The following is a 23,742-nucleotide window of genomic DNA, read 5'->3' on the forward strand; positions in this document are numbered from 1 at the left end:
ACCCAACACACGTTAAATTCAATAGAGCTCAAGCGAAAACATTTACTTTCAACTTGTAATATGTGCGCTACTTCTGATGTGCGCCCGCTCAACTGTTAGTGTGCCACTCATTATCTAACCCTCAGTTTACTTATACTACCTGGGATATATTGTGTCCAGCTTCAATACTAGATACAGGTTCAGTTTTGTCCCTACACCTTATTTTAGACTTATGCTGACTCATTCTATCTCTCACTTTTCTTATAGTTTCACCTATGTAAATCTGAGAACACGGACATTTTATAAGATACACTGCATAGGTTGATTCGCATCTATAATGGTCTCTAATCTTAAACTTCTGTCCTGTCTATGGATATAGGAATTTAACCCCTCTTATTATTGCACATCCCAAACAAGTGAAATTACCCATTTGTAAAATAACTGTGTTGTCCTACCCAATCCCTCAAATTGGGGGGCCCTTCTTTAAGCCATCATAGGGGGACTGTGAAACACTTCAACATCTGTATTACAATTCTTCAAGACATACCAATGTCTATTAAGGATTTGTGCTATCTCCCAACTGTAAGGGCTAAAGCGAATAACACATACCTAACCGTTGTTTTTTTTTTTTTTGTGCTATCCTCTCCTTATTCCCCTTGTTCTTAACCTTTTCCGTTTCTGCCTCTATCAATTTGTTGGGATATGCCAGTTCAAGAAATCTTTCAGCCATATCCTGTAATCAATAGTTCGCTAAAGGACTCTCACTAACACTTATTTTACCATCATCACCTGACTTCGATGGAAGCTTTCATATCTTAATAGTGTGTCCCTCACTGTTTTTTTTCCCCTATGGAAGTCAAAATTGAATTGGCCCATCTCACCATCCTTAAACACTTCATTATCCAAAGACATAATTCTTTCCTCAGTAAAACTAAGGCTAAATTTCAACCCCTGAACTGCTACATTCAATTGTTCTACAAAGGTTAATAGGGATCCAATGTCTTTCCACCACGTGCCAAAAACATAATTTATGTAAGAACTTACCTGATAAATTAAATTGGCAAGAGTCCATGAGCTAGTGACGTATGGGATATACAATCCTACCAGGAGGGGCAAAGTTTCCCAAACCTCAAAATGCCTATAAATACACCCCTCACCACACCCACAATTCAGTTTAATGAATAGGTTAGTAGTGGGGTGAAAAAGAAAGGAGTTCCAAAGGAATTTGGAAATAATTATGCTTTATACAAAAAAATCATAACCACCATAAAAAGCGTGGGCCTCATGGACTCTTTCCAATATGAAAGAAATTAATTTATAAGGTAAGTTCTTACATAAATTATGTTTTCTTTCATGTAATTGGCAAGAGTCCATGAGCTAGTGACGTATGGGATAGCAATACCCAAGAAGTGGAACTCCACGCAAGAGTCACTAGAGAGGGAGGGAAACAATAAAAACAGCCATTTTGCTGAAAAAAATTAATCCAAACCCCAAATATAAGTTTATTCTCATAAATGAAAGGAAAAACTTAAATCATAAGCAGAAGAATCAAACTGAAACAGCTGCCTGAAGAACTTTTCTTCCAAAAACTGCTTTCGAAGAAGCAAATACATCAACATAGTAGAATTTAGTAAATGTATGCAAAGAAGACCAAGTTGCTGCTTTGCAAATCTGATCAACTGAAGCTTCATTCTTAAAAGCCCATGAAGAGGAGACTGATCTAGTAGAATGAGCTGGTGGGGCCTGACCCGACTCCAAATAAGCATGATGAGTCAAAAGCTTTAACCATCATGCCAAAGAAATGGCAGAAGCCTTCTGACCTTTCCTGGAACCAGAAAGGATAACAAATAGACTAGAAGTCTTCCTGAAATCTTTAGTAGCTTCAACATAGTATTTCAGAGCTCCCACCACATCCAAAGAATGTAAGGATCTCTCCAAAGAATTCTTAGGATTAGGACACAAGGAAAGGACAACAATTTCTCTATTAATGTTGTTAGAATTCACAACCTTAGATAAGAATTTAAATGAAGTCCGCAACACTGCCTTATCCTGATGAAAAATCAGAAAGGAGATTCACAAGAGAGAGCAAATAATTCAGAAACTCTTCTAGCAGAAGAGATGGCCAAAAGAAACAACACTTTCCAAGAAAGTATTTAAATGTCCAAAGAATGCATAGGCTCAAATGGAGGAGCCTGTAAAGCCTTAAAAACCAAATAAAAACTCCAAGAAGGAGAGATTGATTTAATGACAGGCTTGATATGAACCAAAGCCTTAACAAAACAGTGAATATCAGGAAGCTTAACAATCTTCCTGTGAAATAAAACAGATAGAGCAGAGATTTGTCCCTTCAAGGAACTTGCAGACAAACCCCTATCCAAACTATCCTGGAAAAACTGTAAAATTCTAGGAATTCTAAAAGAATGCCAAGAGATTTTAGGAGAGAAACACCATGAAATGTAAGTCTTCCAAACTTGATAATAAATCTTTCTAGAAACAGAATTACAAGCCTGCAACATAGTATTAATCACAAAGTCAGAGAAACCTCTATGACTAAGCACTAAGCGTTCAATTTCCATACCTTCAGATATAAAGATTTGAAATCCTGATGGAAAAAAACGGACCTTGAAACAGAAGGTCCGGCGTTAATGGAAGTGGCCAAGGTTGGCAACTGGATATCAGAACAAGATCTGCATACCAAAACCTGTGAGGCCATGCTGGAGCCACCAGCAGCACAAACGATTGCTCCATGATGATTTTGACTCTTTTTGGAAGAAAAACTAAAGACAGGAAAAATATAAGCTGGTTGATAACACCAAGAAAGTGTCAACGCATCCACTGCTTCCGCCTGAGGATCCCTGGACCTGGACAGGTACCTGGGAAGTTTCTTGTTTAGATGACAAGCCATCAGATCCATTTCTCAAAGACCCCACATCTGAACAACCTAAGAAAACACATCTGGATGGAGAGACTACTCCCCCAGATTGAAATTCTGACGGCTGAAATAATCCGCTTCCCAATTGTCTATACCTGGGATATGAACCACAGAAATTAGACAGGAGCTGGAATCCGCCCAAGCAAGTATCTGTGATACTTCTTTCATAGCTTAAGGACTGTGAGTCCCATCCTGATGATTGACATATGCCACAGTTGTAATATTGTCTGTCTGAAAACAAATAAACGGTTCTCTCTTCAACAGAGGCCAAATCTGAAGAGCCCTGAAAATTGCACGGAGTTCCAAAATATTGATTGGTAATCTCGCCTCTTGAGATTTCCAAACCCCTTACACTGTCAGAGATCCCCATACAACTCCCCAACCTGAAAAACTCGCATCTGTTGAGATCACAGTCCAGGTTGGATGAAAAAGAGGCCCTTAGAACTATACGATGGGGAATTAACCACCAAGTCAGAGATAGTCAAACATTGGGATTTAAGGATATAAATTGTGATATCCTTAAAAAAAAACTGCACCATTGGTTCAGCACACAAAGCTGGAGAGGTCTCATATGAAAACGAGCAAAAGAGGATCGCGTCCGATGCTGCAGTCATGAGACCTAAATCTTCCATGCACATAGCTACTGAAGAGAATGACTGAGACTGAAGGTTCCGACAGGCTGCAACCATTCAAAATGTCTCTTGTCTGTTAGAGACAGAGTCATGGACACTGAATCTATCTGGAAACCTAAAAAGGTGACCCTTGTCTGAGGAATCAAAGAACTTTAGTAAATTGATCCTCCAACCATGTTTTCGAAGAAAAAACACTAGTTGATTCATGTAAGATTCTGCAGAATATAAGACTGAGCTAATACCAAGAAATCGTCCAAATAAGGAAACACTGCAATACCCCGCTCTCTGATTATAGAGAGTAGGGCACCAAGAACCTTAGAAAAGATTCTTAGAGCTATCGCTAGGCCAAAAGAAAGAGCGACAAATTGGTAAAGCTTGTCTAGAAAAGAATCTCAGAAACTGAAAATGAACTGGATAAATCAGAATATGAAGATATGCACCCTATAAGTCTATGGTGGACATATAATGCCCTTACTGAACAAAAGGCAGAATAGTTTTTATAATTACTATTTTGAAAGTTGGTACTCTTACATAAAGATTAAAAAAAAATTCAGATGCAGAACTGGCCTGAGTGAATTTTCTTTCTTTGGGACAATGAATAGATTTTAATAAAACCCCAAACCTTGTTCCTGAAATGGAACTGGCATGATTACCGCTGAAACTCCAGGTCTGAAACACAATTCAGGAAAGCCTGAGCCTTTACTGGATTTGCTGGAATGCGTGAGAGAAAATATATTCTCATAGGAGGTCTTACTCTGAATCCTATTCGGTACCCCTGAGAAATCTTAATCTGCCCCCTACCAGCTGAGCTGGAATTGACGGCCGCACCTACATGCGGACTTAGGGGCTGGCTTTGGTTCCTTAAAAGGCTTGGATTTAATCCAATTTGAAGAAAATTTCCAATTGGAAATAGATTCTTTGGGGGAAGGAATAGGTTTCTGTTCCTTATTTAGTCGAAAGGAATGAAAACGGTTAGAAGCTTTAGATTTACCCTTAAGCCTTATCATAAGGCAAAAAACTCCCTTCCCCCAGTGACAGTTAAAAAAATCAAATTCAACTGAGAACCAAATAACTTATTGCCTTGGAAAGAAAGAGATAACAATCTGGACTTAGAAGTCATTTCACAATTCCAAGATTTAAGCCCTTCTAGCTAAAATAGCCAAAGACATAGATTTAACATCAATTTTGATGAAAAAAATGGCATCACAAATAAACTGAATAGCATGTTGAAGCAAGCAAACAATGCTAGACAAATCCAAATCCAATTATTGTTGCGCTAATTTTCCAACCAAAAAAATTGATGCAGCTGCAACATCAGCCAAAGAAAATGCAGGCCTGCGAAGATGACCTGAATATAAAAAAGCTTTCTTTAGATAAGATTCAAGTTTCCTATCTAAAGGATCTTAAAAAAGAAGTACTATCTTCCATAGGAATAGTAGTATGCTTAGTAAGAGTAGAGAAAGCCCCATCAACTTTGGGGATCTTTTCCCAAAACTCCAATGTAACTGCTGGCAAAGGATACAATTCTTTTTCTTTTTTTTAAAAAAAACCTTTAAAGAAGGAATAAAATAAGTACCAGGCCAATTCCATTCCTTAGAAATCATATCAGAAATAGCATCAAGAACTGGAAAAACCTCTGGAAAAACCACAGGAGGTTTATAAACCGAATTTAAATGTTTACTAGTTTTAATATCAAGAGGACTAGTCTCCTCAATATCCAATATAATCAACACTTCTTTAACAAAAAACAAATGTACTCCATTTTAAATAAATAAGTAGATTTGTCAGTGTCAATATCTGAGGAAGGATCTTCTGAATCAGATAGCTCTTTATCAGAGGAGGATAATTCACTATGTTGTCGGTCATTTGAAATTTCATCAACTTTATGAGAAGTTTTAAAAGACCTTTACATTTATTTAGAAGGCGGGATGGCAGACAAAGCCTTCTTAATAGAATCAGCAATAAATTCTTATAAATTCACAAGTATATCTTGTACATTAGATGCTAAACGAACAGCAACAGGCAATGTACTTTTACTGATGGACACATTCTCTGCATGTAAAAGTTATCATGATAACTTATTACAAACCACAGCTGGAGATATAATCTCCACAAGATTACAACAAATGTACTTAGCTTTGGTAGAACTGTTATCAGTCAGCAGGGTTCCAACAGTGATTTCTGAGACAGGATCAGATTGAGAAATCTTGCAAATGTAAGAGAAAAAAACAACATATAATGCAAAATTATCCATTTCCTTATAAGGCAGTTTCAGGAAAAGGAAAAAAATGCAAACAGCATAGCCCTCTGATATAGAAAAAAGGCAAGAGGCATATAGGAATGGGGTTTAAAATAATGAAAATATTTGGTGCCAAGTATGACGCACAAACAAACAGAGAACATTTTTTGGCGCTAACAAATGACACACTCGCGTCATTGAAGAGGCAACCTTGTGAAAGGATTCGGCGTCGACAAAGACGCCGGAAATGACGAATTTGCGTCATCGAACGTAACTTCATGCCAAATAAATCTCGCCAAAAATGACGCAATATACTTTGGCATTTTGCGCCCTTGCAAGCCTAATTCTGCCTGCGAATTTAAAATGACAGTCAATTGAAAAAAGACTATACCCCAGGTAAGAAATACATTTTCCTAAAAAATGCATTTCCCAGATATGAAACTGACAGTCTGCAAAAGGAAATTTATTGAAACCTGAATCATGGCAAATATAAGTACAATACATATATTTAGAGCGTTAAATATATACATAAAGTGCCAAACCAGAGCGCCACAGCAGAATATCTAGACGATAAAAAAACATTTCTTCAGCAATGGGAACCCTTCATACATTACTATGAAGCCTCGAGGAGGAGGGGGGGGGGCAGGAATGGACTAGGCCAAGCAAAACATATATAAAATAGAACCACAAAACATCCTAGGAGAGTGAAGACACATTTGTATTCATATGTCAAAGTGCTTTTCTTTGTAAAGTATGTGATTTGTACCGAGCGATTTGAGAATGCTGGAACTTATGACCACTGTTTACTGTTTTTTGTATTTGTAAAAATTTATGAATAAAAATATTTTCACCATAAAGTGCCAAACCATAGCTGAGATTGTCTTAAGTAATGAAAACATAATTACCAAAAGACACCCATCCACATATAGCAGATAGCCAAACCAGCACTGAAACGGTTATCAGTAGAGGTAATGGAATATGAGAGTATATCGTCGATCTGAAAAGGGAGGTAGGAGATGAATCTCTACGATCGATAATAGAGAACCTATGAAATAGATCTCCCATGAGAAAAACCATTGCATTCAATAGGTGATACTCCCTTCACATCCCTCTGAGATTCACTGTACTCTGAGAGGAATCGGGCTTCAAAATGCTGAGAAGCGCATATCAATGTAGAAATCTTAGCACAAACTTACTTCACCACCTCCATAGGAGGCAAAGTTTGTAAAACTGAATTGTGGGTGTGGTGAGGGGTGTATTTATAGGCATTTTGAGGTTTGGGAAACTTTTCCCCTCCTGGTAGGAATGTATATCCCATACGTCACTAGCTCATGGACTCTTTCCAATTACATGAAAGAAATATAATCTATGAAGCCGAACCAGGCTGCTCCAAACTTTAAAAACAATTTATTTTCATAGATAAACTTCTCCTCAAAACATCTCATCATAACTATATTGCCATAGGATGGTACCACATCGGGCCCCATAGCCATACCCCTTATTTGCAAATACTAGGAATCCATAAATAGTGTGACATAATTCTGCACTTCCACATTAGAGTTCCCTTTGCACTGATCAACCTGCTGCTTCTGAGACATAAAACTACACTTCCACCTTAACAGTTACCTTTGCACAGCTCACAAACCTGCTACAGAAGCCTTATCACCTGATGTTAAAATATTTGCATTTCCAACCCCAGTTGCTTGGTTAACAAGTTAAATTGCCTTTTACTAGATTTATTGGCTTCTAATCGATTTTGGACTAACCTTATGCTCCAAGACTCTCCAGTGAACTCATTAATTTATTTTTCCTTTGTAAGTTTTGTTTTGTGAAGACAGCAGCTCTAAGTCTCTCTGCATTTCTGCAGTGACGGGGATTGTTCCAAACTCTCTACCTGTTTCAGCATCCATCCATAAGAGAGAGAGACAGCACATAGCCTGAATAGGAAGGTACAGTTAACATATTAGCCTCTCAAGATATAGGGGTAGATTTAATACGCAGCGGATGCTGCTTTCTATCCCCGAACCATAAGTTAAGAAGCAGGGATCTTAAGACCGTTGCTTCTTAACTTGTCCACCAACTTTTAGGTGGCGGACTGCAATCATCCAGATCAGATACGATCAGGATGATTGACACGCCCTGCCAGTGGCCAATTGGCTGCAAATGTGCAGAAGATGGCATTACACAAGCATTTCACCAGCATTTTAGCGATGTCGGGCGGACATGATTTGCTACAGTGAATCATGTCCATCTGGCATTTAATAAATTGGCCCCTTAGAATTTACTCTATGTATATTTTATCTGTACTTACAATCTGTATGCTTTTTCTAATATAAACATCAGAGTTAGTGGGTGAAGAAATGTATATCTCCTTATCACCTCTGCTAACAAATCTATACAGATGATATCAGTACCAATTTAAACCTTAAAGGGATACAATCTCTTTACTTCCTTGTCTTATTTCTTCAGTGTTTAAAGGGACATTAAACACATTTTTTTTTTCTTTCATGATTCAGATAGAGAATATCATTTTAAACAACTTTCTAATTCACATCTATTATCTAATTTGCTTAATTCTCTTGATATTCTTTCCTGAAAAGCATATCTAGATAGGCTCAGTAGCATCTGATAGATGGCTGCACATATTTCTTTAACAAAGGATATCTAAAGATTGCAGCAAATTAGGTAATAGAAGTAAACTGGAGTGTTGTTTAAAATTGTATTCTCTATGTGAATCATAAAAGAAATGTTTTGGGTTTAATGTTCCTTTAAAGCAAAGTCTGTGTCATGTGGCTCCAAATGCAAGTTTTTGGTGCACTGCTGCATGTGTGAGGTGGTGGCAGTTTGGTCTCTAGGTCTGGGTGTGTCAGTGCTGCTCTTAACAACTCCGTCCGTCTCAATGAAGATTCATTGTCAGTCAGTCAGTGTCTGACAGAGTGAGAGTGAGGACGCAGGAGGAAATGGAATCCTTGCTTTGTCTTTCAGTGGAGTCTGAGTAAGTCAGAGAGTGACTATGTGATCTGAAGCTGATCTAGTGTATGGGGGGGGGGGTGTTTCCAGCCAGGAAACAGGCCGCTTGGTCAGGTGATGTGTTGTTTATCTTGTTATGTAAGGAAAGGGAGCAAGCAGAAACTTAAAGGGAAGAGGCTTAGGCTGCTGGTCATGGTGATCTGGCTGGCGGCTCACTAATTACACTGTCTGAGTCCCCGGGTCCTGGTGGTCATGCACTATGCTGCACTGGCAGCTGACTGTCACAGTCACTAAGAACTTCTGTTCATCATTGGATTAGCTGATCTTCTAAGAGCCTGCATTGCAGCTCCAATTCCACTTTCATTAATGACTGTATATAAACTGCAAACATTTAGGCCTAGATTACAAGTGGAGCGCTAATTTATTGCGCACCTACAAATGGGCACATTTTTCCGTATGCGGCCGGCCAATAAATAACCAGCCAATATTTTGGGCTCCACTTACAATATGGCCCTTAATGGGATATTAAACCCACATTTTTTTTTGCTTCTCTATCTGAATCATGAATTTTAAGCAACTTTCTAATTTACTCCAATTATGAATTTTTCTTCGTTCTCTTGCTATCTTTATTTAAAAAGCAGGAGTAAAGATTAGGAGTCAGTCCATTTTAGGTTGAGCTTCCTAGATAGCTTATTGGTGGCTACAGTTAGCAAACCAATAAGCAAGCATAACCCAGGTTCTGAACCAAAAATGGGCCGGCTCCCCCCAAAAATTTGGGTTTAGTGTCCCTTTAAGGTGTATAATATATAGTAAGTGCTGTATAATGGCAAACTCTTTAATTTTTTAAGGAAGTCACTGGAATCCTTTATATAAGAAGTAATCTTTTGAACCCCAGGTGGCACAATCTTATCTAAAAAGGTGGCAATGTGAGTAAATACTTATTCCACCCCGATACAATGGGACGCCCAGGGGCTTATCAATATTTCACCTTAGACACAGGGACCTATTTATCAAAGCATCAACTATGTTGCATTCGCTGGCGTCAATACGCTCGCCAGACATCGCTCCCGCGGACCTGAATATGTTCTCCTTATTTATCAAAAAAGCAGTCAAAAACATGCGCATCAAGTACGGGGCGAAGAGCATCAGACTGGTGTTAACAAACAGTCATCGATGTTGCGATTATTCAGGTTTTTCCCAACTTTATTTATACCATGTTATTACTGTCCATGAACAAGCACATTTCTCTAAAGCTAATCTTTTATTTTTTAACTGTTAATGTCCAAGAAATAGCTACATTTATACCTCAACAAACAATATCTCATAGAAAGTTATTTTAATATTTATTTGTTATACAAAAAAAATCTGTTATATACTTTCACAGAAATGAATGTGTATTTGTGTTTCTAGGAGTCATATTTTTTATTTATTTTTTAAATTATTATTAATGCTAGAATTTGTACATATTTCATTGCACATACTTGTGTGTGTGTATATATATATATATATATATATATATATATATATATATATATATATATATATATATATATATATATATATATATATATATATATGTGTGTGTGTTATGTCAGAAATCTTTTCCTTTTTTTTTGTTCTAAACAATGTTGTCTGTCATATCTCTGTGTTTATTTATACCACTATATGTATATATTGTAAATGTATTATTATTCTGGGCAAGAATAATTGTGAATATAACATGTAATCAGAGTATCATATGTATTTATTTGCAATCAATGGATATTTTATGTTTAAATACTTTTTTTATTGAAAACATTTTTTACCATGTGTATACAAAGTGAAATTATCATTACATTCTCATTACAACTAAAGTACAGGTCTTTAAGTCATATTAGTAGATAATACTTCTGCTTGCATACCTTCTTAGATGTCCATTGTTTTCAGCGTGAAGTTGATACAACCTAGTGTATTTTCTGCTTAATTTTTATCAAACTTCTCACACCAAAGAACAACGCAATTGTGAGATACGGTGCAATCAGGTTAAACAAAACAAATTAAAAACTAAGGAGAACAGAGGTTTGTCAATCCCCCATCTTTGTTAACGAAACTACAAACTAAGGCCTAGATTTAGAGTTTGGCGGTAGCCGTCAAAACCAGCGTTAGAGGCTCCTAACGCTGTTTTTTACCGCCCGCTAGTATTTGGAGTCAGTCAGGAAAGGGTCTAACGCTCACTTTGCAGCCGCAACTTTTCCATACCGCAGATCCCCTTACGCCATTTGCGTATCCTATCTTTTCAATGGGATCTTTCTAACGCCGGTATTTAGAGTCTTGGCTGAAGTGAGCGTTAGAAATCTAATGACAAAACTCCAGCCGCAGAAAAAAGTCAGTAGTTAAGAGCTTTCTGGGCTAACGCCGGTTTATAAAGCTCTTAACTACTGTGCTCTAAAGTACACTAACACCCATAAACTACCTATGTACCCCTAAACCGAGGCCCCCCCACATCGCCACCACTCTATTAAAATTTTTTAACCCCTAATCTGCCGCTCCGTACACCGCCGCCACCTACGTTATCCCTATGTACACCTAATCTGCTGCCCCTAATACCGCCGACACCTACATAATATTTATTAACCTCTAATCTGCCGCCCCCAACGTCGCCGCCACCTACCTACACTTATTAACCCCTAATCTGCCGACCGGACCGCACCGCTACTATAATAAATGTATTAACCCCTAATCCGCCTCACTCCCGCCTCAATATCCCTATAATAAATAGTATTAACCCCTAATCTGCCCTCCCTAACATCGCCGACACCTAACTTCAAGCATTAACCCCTAATCTGCCGACCGGAGCTCACCGCTACTCTAATAAATTTTTTAACCCCTAAAGCTAATTCTAACCCTAACCCTAACACCCCCCTAAGTTAAATATAATTTTTATCTAACAAAATAAATTAACTCTTATTAAATAAAATATTCGTATTTAAAGCTAAATACTTACCTGTAAAATAAACCCTAATATAGCTACAATATAAATAATAATTATATTGTAGCTATTTTAGGATTAATATTTATTTTACAGGCAACTTTGTATTCATTTTAACCAGGTACAATAGCTATTAAATAGTTAACAACTATTTAATAGCTACCTAGTTAAAATAATTACAAAATTACCTGTAAAATAAATCCTAACCTAAGTTACAATTAAACCTAACACTACACTATCAATAAATAAATTAAATAAACTACCTACAATTATCTACAATTAAACCTAACACTACACTATCAATAAATTAATTAAATACAATACCTACAAATAAATACAATTAAATAAACTAACTAAAGTACAAAAATAAAAAAGAACTAAGTTACAAAAAATAAAAAAATATTTACAAACATTAGAAAAATATTACAACAATTTTAAACTAATTTCACCTACTCTAAGCCCCCTAATAAAATAACAAAGACCCCCAAAATAAAAAAATGCCCTACCCTATTCTAAGCCCCTGAAGATCTCCCTACCTTGTCTTCACCACGCCGGGTTCACTGATCGATCCAGAAGAGTTCCTCCAATGTCTTGATCCAAGCCCAAGCGGGGGGCTGAAGATGTCCATGATCCGACTGAAGTCTTCATCCAAGTGGGAGCTGAAGAGGTCCATGATCGGGCTGAAGTCTTCATCCAAGCGGGAACTGAAGAGGTCCATGATCGGGTTGAAGTCTTCTATCAAGCGGCATCTTCAATCTTCTTTCTTCCGGATCCATGTTCATCCCGCCGACGCAGAACATCCATCTTCACCGACGACTTCCCGATGAATGACGGTTCCTTTAAGGGACGTCATCCAAGATGGCGTCCCTCAAATTCCGATTGGCTGATAGGATTCTATCAGCCAATCGGAATTAAGGTAAGAAAATTCTGATTGGCTGATGGAATCAGCCAATCAGAATCAAGTTCAATCCGATTGGCTGATCCGATCAGCCAATCAGATTGAGCTCGCATTCTATTGGCTGATCGGAACAGCCAATAGAATGCGAGCTCAATCTGATTGGCTGATCGAATCAGCCAATTGGATTGAATTTGATTCTGATTGGCTGATTCCATCAGCCAATCAGAATTTTCCTACCTTAATTCCGATTGGCTGATAGAATCCTATCAGCCAATCGGAATTCGAGGGACGCCATCTTGGATGACGTCCCTTAAAGGAACCGTCATTCGTCGGGAAGTCGTCGGTGAAGATGGATGTTCCGTGTCGGCGTGTCAGGTTTCTCTCCTGTACCTTTAAGCTGAGGTTACTTAAGGCTACTCCTCCCCCTTCCACCTGCCGATTAATGTTTAGTGTTCTGACTTTCCAGCAAGAAAAGACACCTATCTAAACCTGTTGGCTAAAATCAGAGTTTCTCCTTTTCCATATTGGATTTACAAATAATTGTATCTGCTGATACCAAGGATTTATTTCCCCACTCGCAACCTGCTAATCTACTGTTACTGATAATTTTCCTATCCGGTTCACAGCCGGCAACTCTCATAACCAGCGTATATCTAATAACTTACCTGAGAGGACTTATTACATTCAGACTACCTTTCTCATAAATTCCGGAGATTGATACATCTTGCCGTTACTGCCTATAACTAACTACAGTACTTCAGCGTTCACACGCTGTCTCTCTACAACTCTCAGAGTCACTCCTGTCCACAAACAAGCTAAAGGCTTACAGCGCTCACACGCTGCCTGTCCGGTAATTCTCGGATCTGATTGGAGGAACACCACACACCCTCTCTCTGTGTCTCTGAACGCCGCAGCGGCATCATCTCTCCCCTCTCAGTCTTGCACGCTGGTTCAAGGCGTTTACAACAGACGCCGACTCTGATTCAGGACTCATTCCTATCAGTAGTACAAACAGCTACTATTAGTGCTTCCTCAACCAAAACACTTGTCATATATACTACGTCCTGTAAATTGACAGTTGTTACAACCGGACTGAATCTGATATACTAGCTTGATACAAATGTACTAAAAGTATTCCAAAGATATACACTAACTGTATCTGTTGCTAATTCCATATTACTGGCTACCTTGCCACTCTCCTGTAACAAGGATTACATGAGCTCCTCAAGGATCTTGCTTTTGTGAAAACAATAATACTTATCTGCAGTTGAGATCCACACCAGTGTATTAGGGTAAACAGTATATCCTGACAGATTAATCGGCCTTATTATGGATCCAGCGGATTTACCCACTGTAGTCTATAACCTTACTCAAACGGTTGATCGACTATCCCAAGCCATGAGAGATTTACAACTCCAAAATGATAACCTCAGAGCAGCAGTAAGGGACAGTACCCCAGAACCTCATGTCTGTCTACCTGAAAGATTCACAGGGGACAGGAAACTATTTCGGCAATTCAGAAATGCCTGTTACTTGCTTTTTCAAATGAAGCCTAGAACTTACCATACCGAGAGGCTTAAAGTCATGACTGTGATATCCTTCCTAACAGGGGAACCAAGAATTTGGGCAGACACTTTTCTCGAGAACGATGACCCTATCCTGGGCTCGCTTACAGATTTCTTCACAGAAATGAGTGCATTGTATGAAGATACACAAAAACAACTTACAGCAGAAGCTAAGATGCGCTCCCTTAAACAGGGTAAACGCCCTGTGGAAGAATATCTCTCGGAGTTCAAGCTATACATTAAGGATTCAGAGTGGAGTCAGGTAGCATTGCGTAACCAATACCGCTTAGGACTATCTGACGCACTTAAAGACGAACTTGCCCGTATAGAGATACCAACAACTCTTGAAAGTCTGATGGCTCTCACAGTACAGATAGACAGGAGACTTAGAGAGAGAAAATACGAGCGCCAACATTCCGAGGGAGCTCAGAAGTACTACACTGCTCCTCTATCCTCAAAAGAGAGTACCACCCCTATGGAGATTGGGTTTACCAAGGGACCACTAACTTTGGATGAAAGACACCGCAGACAACAAAAGAATTTGTGCATGTACTGCGCTTCTCCTGCACACTTAGTAAAGGAATGTCCATTGCTACAACGCAATAAGAAAAGTAAGCTAAGTACTTTTAACCACTGCTTGACTAACAAGATTCTGAACGCTGCTTATTGTACTCTGTCTCTCTTTTTGCAGTGGGATCAACGAGCACTACGAACTGAAGCCATCATAGACTCAGGAGCTTTCTCCAATTTTCTTGATTTATCACTTGCACAAAAAAATAAAATACCACTGATTCTGAAAACAAGTCCAGTTTCTATTCGAGTTATTGATGGCACTTTAGTCAATTCAGGTCCGATAACACATCACACCATTCCTCTCAAGGTAACTTTGGGTAAGGGCCATAAGGAATACATCACCTTCGATGTATTACCATCTCCTCTTTTTCCAGTCGTGTTAGGCCTATCCTGGCTCCAGAAACATCAACCCAAGATATCTTGGCACACTCTAGAAGTGGAATTGAACTCCCCCTTCTGTCTTGAAAGCTGTTATCCTCATCAACAACAAGTACTCCTCTCACCTCAGACTATTCCATCTGAATATATGGATTATTTAGATGTGTTCAGTAAAAAAGAAGCGGAACACCTACCACCACATCGCATATATGACTGTCCGATAGAACTCTTGCCTGGTGTTAACATACCATATGGTCATATATACCCACTCTCCCAACCTGAACTGGAACACCTCAAGGCTTATCTCGATGAAAACCTTAAAAAGGGTTTTATTAGACCTTCCACTTCCCCCGCGGGAGCAGGGATGTTCTTCGTAAGGAATAAGGACATGTCCTTACGTCCTATCATAGATTATAGAGAATTGAACAAGAGGACAAAAAAGAACAGATACCCTCTTCCTCTTATCCCCGAATTAGTGGAAAGGCTTAGCAAAGCTAACATCTACACAAAGCTTGATCTCAGGGGAGCCTATAATCTTCTTAGGATCAGGGAAGGAGATGAGTGGCTCACCGCCTTCAGGACCAGATACGGGCTCTATGAGTATTTGGTGATGCCATTCGGGCTCTGCAACGCCCCCGCCACGTTCCAGTATTTTATCAATGATATATTTAGAGACCTACTGGACGTGTGCCTTGTAATCTATTTGGATGACATTCTCATCTATTCCGATAATCTACAGGACCACCAGAAACATGTGCGCTGGGTATTGGATCGGTTAAGAACACATCGGCTGTACGCCAAGCCGGAAAAATGTTCTTTCCACACTCAAGAAATAACATTTTTAGGATATAAAATATCCTCTTCAGGTGTTAGTATGGAAGAAGGAAAAATAGAAGCAATTCAAAACTGGCCTACTCCTACTACTAGGAAGGATGTACAACGGTTCCTTGGCTTTGCAAATTTCTACAGGAAATTTATCAAGGGATTTTCCAACATTGCCAAACCTTTGACAAGTCTTACTGGTTCACTCACATCTTTCAGGTGGAATCCACAAGCACAACAGGCATTTGATCTCCTTAAACGATCCTTCACAACTGCTCCCATACTTCACTTCCCAGATACCAACCTTCAATTCATTTTGGAAGTAGACGCTTCAGACTATGCGCTGGGCGCTATATTGTCTCAACAAAAATCCCCAAAGGATCCCATACATCCAGTTGCTTTTTTTTCTCGACTTATGACAGCCCCAGAACGCAACTATCCTGTAGGTGAAAAGGAGCTTCTAGTTATTAAAGCATCATTGGAGCATTGGAGACATCTATTGGAAGGGACTTCCTACCCAATTCTGATATATACCGACCATCGGAATTTGGAATACCTCCAATCAAGCAAGACTTTATCTGCTCGACAGTTACGTTGGAGTATGTTTTTTACCAGATTCCAGTTCCACATTACTTATAGGCCTGGTAAAAAGAATGGCAAGGCAGACTCTCTTTCCAGATATCTACGACCTCCTGATCAAGTCATTCCTAATCAACCTATACTCCCTCCTGACAAATTTATTGGTATGCTGAAAGATTCCTATGACACACTACGTACCCACCAAAAAAATGATACTTCCTATCCGAAGAATTTCCAGCATTTGGATTCAATTGGTATTGGTCATATCCATGGTAAGATATACATACCTACTACTCTCAGGGAGGACATCCTACGTTACCATCATGAATCACCATTAGCTGGACATCCAGGTGTTCAAAGAACGATTGAACTCATCAAAAGGAATTATTGGTGGCCTAACCTTCATCAATCTGTTCTCCAGTTCATTAAAACTTGCCAAGTTTGTGCCACCTCAAAGTCCGACAGAGCTAAACCCTATGGGACCTTGTTGTCCCTTCCTATTCCTGACCGGCCTTGGCATACCATCGGCATGGACTTTATAGTGGATCTTCCACCATCCAACCAATTGACCACCATAATGGTAGTAGTGGATGGTTTTACGAAGATGGCTCACTTCATTCCCTATAGGAAATTACCAACAGCATCTGAAACAGCAGCTCTGTTTTTGGACCATGTAGTTCGTCTCCATGGCTTACCCTCCATAATCATCTCTGATAGAGGTACACAATTTACCTCCAGGTTCTGGAAACAATTATGCTCCGTACTCAAAATCGAACATCGTTATAGCACCTCTTACCACCCTCAAACAAACGGTCAAACAGAACGTGTAAATCAGTGGATAGAACAATACATCAGGTGTTATTGTGCTCACCAGCAAGATGAATGGGCAACAAACCTAGCGATGGCTGAATACTCATACAATAACACCTTAAATAGTTCAACCAAGAGTACACCATTCTACGCAAACTATGGATACCATCCCTCCTTCCATTTATTCCCTAGCCTCAATACCACATCTCCAGTGGTGGACGACACTGTCAATTCTATGTTAGATGTCTTCACATTCCTAAAAGAAAACATACTACATGCTCAGGAAACTCAACAACGTTACTATAATTTAAAGAAAAGGAAACCTCCCGAGTACCAGATCGGTGACCTTGTTTGGCTATCTACCCGTCACTTAAAGCTAAAAACCCCCAGTAGGAAATTCTCTCATTTGTTCATCGGACCTTATGAAGTATCCAAGATTGTAAATCTCAATGCTGTGACTCTGAAGTTGCCTCCAGAAATCCCCGTTCATCCCACGTTCCATGTTTCATTGTTGAAGCCGTACGTTCCGACCAGGCAACAGTCGTCTCTATCTCAGACCCCTCCTATTGTGCTGGATGATACAATTTATGAAGTCTCCTCTGTTCTTGACTCCAGATGGTTCCGTGGCGAACTACAATACCTGATCCACTGGAAAGGGTTTTCTGCTGAGGAGGATTCCTGGGAGCCTTCTTCCAACATCAATGCTTCTAGGTTGATTGCTCGGTTTCACAGGCTCCATCCGCACAAACCGGCTCCTTCTGCTGCTGGGCAGCAGTTTTGATGGGGGGACCTGTCAGGTTTCTCTCCTGTACCTTTAAGCTGAGGTTACTTAAGGCTACTCCTCCCCCTTCCACCTGCCGATTAATGTTTAGTGTTCTGACTTTCCAGCAAGAAAAGACACCTATCTAAACCTGTTGGCTAAAATCAGAGTTTCTCCTTTTCCATATTGGATTTACAAATAATTGTATCTGCTGATACCAAGGATTTATTTCCCCACTCGCAACCTGCTAATCTACTGTTACTGATAATTTTCCTATCCGGTTCACAGCCGGCAACTCTCATAACCAGCGTATATCTAATAACTTACCTGAGAGGACTTATTACATTCAGACTACCTTTCTCATAAATTCCGGAGATTGATACATCTTGCCGTTACTGCCTATAACTAACTACAGTACTTCAGCGTTCACACGCTGTCTCTCTACAACTCTCAGAGTCACTCCTGTCCACAAACAAGCTAAAGGCTTACAGCGCTCACACGCTGCCTGTCCGGTAATTCTCGGATCTGATTGGAGGAACACCACACACCCTCTCTCTGTGTCTCTGAACGCCGCAGCGGCATCATCTCTCCCCTCTCAGTCTTGCACGCTGGTTCAAGGCGTTTACAACAGACGCCGACTCTGATTCAGGACTCATTCCTATCAGTAGTACAAACAGCTACTATTAGTGCTTCCTCAACCAAAACACTTGTCATATATACTACGTCCTGTAAATTGACAGTTGTTACAACCGGACTGAATCTGATATACTAGCTTGATACAAATGTACTAAAAGTATTCCAAAGATATACACTAACTGTATCTGTTGCTAATTCCATATTACTGGCTACCTTGCCACTCTCCTGTAACAAGGATTACATGAGCTCCTCAAAGGATCTTGCTTTTGTGAAAACAATAATACTTATCTGCAGTTGAGATCCACACCAGTGTATTAGGGTAAACAGTATATCCTGACACGGCGGGATGAACATGGATCCGGAAGAAAGAAGATTGAAGATGCCGCTTGATAGAAGACTTCAGCCGGATCATGGACCTCTTCATCTCCCGCTTGGATGAAGACTTCAGCCGGATCATGGACATCTTCAGCCCCCGCTTGGGCTTGGATCAAGACATCGGAGGCTCTTCTGGATCGATTGGTGAACCCGGCATGGTGAAGTTAAGGTAGGAAGATCTTCAGGGGCTTAGTGCTAGGTTTATTTAAGGGGGGTTTGAGTTAGATTAGGGGTATGTGGGTGGTGGGTTGTAATGTTGGGGGGGGTATTGTATGTTTTTTTTTACAGGCAAAAGAGCTGAATTCTTTGGGGCATGCCCCGCAAAGCGCCCTTTTCAGGGCTGGTAAGGTAAAAGAGCTTTACTATTTTAATTTTAGAATAGGGTAGGGCATTTTTTTATTTTGGGGGTCTTTCTTATTTTATTAGGGGGCTTAGAGTAGGTGTAATTAGTTTAACATTGTTGTAATATTTTTCTAATGTTTGTAAATATTTTTTTATTTTTTGTACTTTAGTTAGTTTATTTCATTGTATTTATTTGTAGGTATTGTATTTAATTAATTTATTGATAGTGTAGTGTTAGGTTTAATTGTAGATAATTGTAGGTATTTTATTTAATTTATTTATTGATAGTGTAGTGTTAGGTTTAATTGTAACTTAGGTTAGGATTTATTTTACAGGTCATTTTGTAATTATTTTAACTAGGTAACTATTAAATAGTTATTAACTATTTAATAGCTATTGTACCTGGTTAAAATAATTACAAAGTTGCCTGTAAAATAAATATTAATCCTAAAATAGCTACAATATAATTATAATTTATATTGTAGCTATATTAGGGTTTATTTTACAGGTAAGTATTTAGCTTTAAATAGGAATAATTTATTTAATAAGAGTTAATTTATTTCGTTAGATTTAAATTATATTTAAATTAGGGGGGTGTTAGGGTTAGACTTAGCTTTAGGGGTTAATACATTTATTAGAATAGCGGTGAGATCCGGTCGGCAGATTAGGGGTTAATTATTGTAGGTAGGTGGAGGCGACGTTGGGGGCGGCAGATTAGGGGTTAATAAATATAATATAGGGGTTGGCGGTGTTAGGGGCAGCAGATTAGGGGTACATAGGGATAACGTAGGTTGTGGCGGTATACGGAGCGGCAGATTAGGGGTTAATAATAATATGCAGGGGTCAGCGATAGCGGGGGCGGCAGATTAGGGGTTAATAAATATAAAATAGGGGTCGGCAGTGTTAGGGGCAGCAGATTAGGGGTACATAGGGATAACGTAGGTTGCGACGGTGTACGGAGCGGCAGATTAGGGGTTAATAATAATATGCAGGGGTCAGCGATAGCGGGGGCGGCAGATTAGGGGTTAATAAGTGTAAGGTTAGGGGTGTTTAGACTCGGGGTACATGTTAGGGTGTTAGGTGCAGACTTAGGAAGTGTTTGCCCATAGCAAACAATGGGGCTGCTTTAGGAGCTGAACGCTGCTTTTTTGCAGGTGTTAGGTTTTTTTTCAGCTCAAACAGCCCCATTGTTTTCTATGGGGGAATCGTGCAGAAGCACGTTTTTGAAGCTGGCCGCATCCGTAAGCAACGCTGGTATTTAGAGTTGCAGTGGCGGTAAATATGCTCTACGCTCCCTTTTTTGGAGCCTAACGCAGCCCTTATGTGAACTCTAAATACCAGCGGTATTTAAAAGGTGCGGGGGAAAAAAAGCCAGCGTAGCTAACACACCCCTTTGGCCGCAGAACTCTAAATCTAGCCGTAACAAACCAACAGAGAACAACAGGAAAAAAAGAAAGAAATTTAAATGGGGGAAAAAAGGAAGGGGGTAAACCCTTCTCCATTCACACAAAACATTGACTCTTTTTGTAGATAGCACTTTACCTGAGGAGTAGATTCCCTTCGTTCCACGACGCACCCTCGCCAACCCGACATCAGCTCATACTAAGTTAAGACCCTAGATCATTGTTCCTGTCTACTTATCCAGTAGAACCAGACCTTTTGCATTGTCTCTCTATTGTTTAGAATTCCCGCTGCTGCTTCATACATAGCATATGTGAGTTGTATTTTATTGTATATCTCTGTCCATGTTGGAGCCCCTACTTTCCAGTGTCTCGCTATACATATTCTGGTGACTGTACATAGGATTCTAATGAAGGTGTTCAGGTGTCTATGGTAAATTTCTATAGGTTTGTGTAGAAGTGCTTGTTATATGGTAAGGGTAAGCTCCTCATCCACCAACTGACCTATAAATAAAGAGAGTCTCCTCCACACCTCTTGGACAATCTCACAATCCCACCACACGTGTTTGTATGTGCCTCTCTGTCCGCAACCTCTGTAGCACAAGTTGCTTCCCTGAGGACTCATATGAGAAGTCCTAATTGGGGTTAAGTACCATCGGAAGGCTTTTTCAGTGCGTTTTCTTTCAAATCAACGCTTAATTGGCCCTTATCTCTTAGTTGGAATATTGTTTCCCATTCCTGTCTATCTTTTACTATACCTAGGTCCCGTTCCCAAGCCAACATTATGTGAGTTTTAGGTGCATTTGGGGGTGATTGAAGTGCCACATATAGCCTGGATATCGAGTGTTTGGTCCCATGTGGACTGAGGCTGGAAATTTCTAATGCTGTAGCGACCCTACCTGGTGCATTTTTAAGGAATTCCCGAAGAGCAGACTGCAGCTGCAAGTAAATAAACCAATGTAGTATAAGAGGTGCGATCCTCTCTTGTAAATGAGAAAATTACAATATTGCTCTATTTTCTAGGATGTCTGCCACTCTATAGAGGCCCTTATTTTCCCATTTCTATATGTGTTTACGTGTGTGTCCCCCCAGAAAAGGTACCTAATTGGCATCAACAGGGAATGTTGTGGGATAATATCTTCTCTCTACCTTATTTTTGACCATAAATTAATTGTAAGATCTCTTGTGTGTGTTTCTAAGTGACGATCATCAACTCCAGTCTGTTGTGTGTTCCACAAAAGGGAGTCCGGGTACTCCCTCCCTTCCAATTCTGCTTCTAAGGTAATCCAGATGGTTTCTTCCTCTCTCTTTAGTATCATCGCATCCTGCACTGTTCTAGCTGCCTTATAATAATCCATCAAATTAGGACCCCCCCCAAGGATCTATGTTGGTATACTAAGGATTTAGAGATCCTGGCTGATTTTGTCCCTCTGATAAAAGCTGAGAGATCTGTCTGTAGTTTTTCTAAATCTGCTTTGACAATCTTTATTGGCAACGCTCTGAATAGGTAAAGTAATCGGGGTAAAATAGTCATTTTGACTGCTGCCAACCTGCCCAACCAAGAGTAGTTGTATTTACACCACTTTGTGATGTCTTGTCTAATTTTTCGGAATAGAGGTGGATAATTGTATTTGTATAGGAGTTGTATCTGTTGTGGAAGGTTAATCCCCAGATATTTAAGTGTATGTTTGACCCACTTAAAATCAAAGTTTAGCTCCAACAGTTTCTGAGTATGAAGGGGAATGGCAATGGGAAGAACTTCACATTTATCCGAATTGATTTTGTAGCCTGAGATGTTTGAGAAAGCTGCTAACACCGCATATAAATTAGGTAAGGATATGAGAGGTTTTGTAATTGTCAATAGAATATCATCTGCAAATAGGGCCAGTTTGTATTCTGAACGTCCTACTTTAACTCCCTCTATGTCTGGGTGTGTTCTTATTCTAGCTGCCAATGGCTCAATACAGAGCGCAAATAACAGCGACGACAGGGGGCACCCCTGCCTCGTGCCATTGAGTATGGGGAAGGTGGCCAACCTATAGCCTCCCGCAGTCACCTGAGCTTGGGGTAGTGAGTAGATTGCACTTATAGCTGTCATAAAGGAAACGTCAATGCCCATCTTTTTCAGAACTAGGGTCATGTATCTCCAGTCAATTCTATCAAACGCCTTCTCTGCATCAAGCGACAATAACAGAGAAGGCGTCCCCTGTCTCTTTAAATGGTGAATAAGGTTAGTAGTTCTACAAATATTATCTGGGGCTTCCTATTATAAGGAAGGTTGATAGGGTAATTTGTCATCCAGACCCTTTACATAGAACAGTTTGCTGTCTTCCAGGGGCTCGTGTTAGGCATATTGTGGAGCGTATTGATAGATTGTTAGAGGGATGCGGGTCTGATCCTGCAGTCATGGTGCATATTGGTACTAATGAAGAAATCAGTGGGAGATGGAGAGTCCTAAAAAATGACTTCAGGGAGTTAGGTAGCAAGCTTAAAGCAAGGACCTCCAAAGTAATATTTTCTGAGATATTACTAGTGCCGTGTGTTAACTCAGTAAGGCAGAAGGAGCTAAGGTCTGTTAATTCATGGCTAAAAACATGGTGTAAAAATGAGGGGTTTGACTTTTTAGAACACTGGGCTGATTTTTCACTAGGATACAAATTGTACAGTAAGGATGGATTGCACCTGAATGACATGGGTGCAGGTGTGTTGGGGGAAAGGATGGTAGCACGTTTAGAGAACCTTTTAAACTAGGCAAAGGGGGGGAGGGTCAATTAGAACAAAATAGAACAGAGAGATCAGTGTCTGAATATGTCACTCCCTTAATATCTCAAGGAAGGGATGACTTAAGAAATGTCACATTAGAAAGTATAGAGGAAAGTACACC

This window comes from Bombina bombina, chromosome 6 (genome assembly GCF_027579735.1).
Source record: "Bombina bombina isolate aBomBom1 chromosome 6, aBomBom1.pri, whole genome shotgun sequence".
Lineage (NCBI taxonomy): Eukaryota > Metazoa > Chordata > Amphibia > Anura > Bombinatoridae > Bombina > Bombina bombina.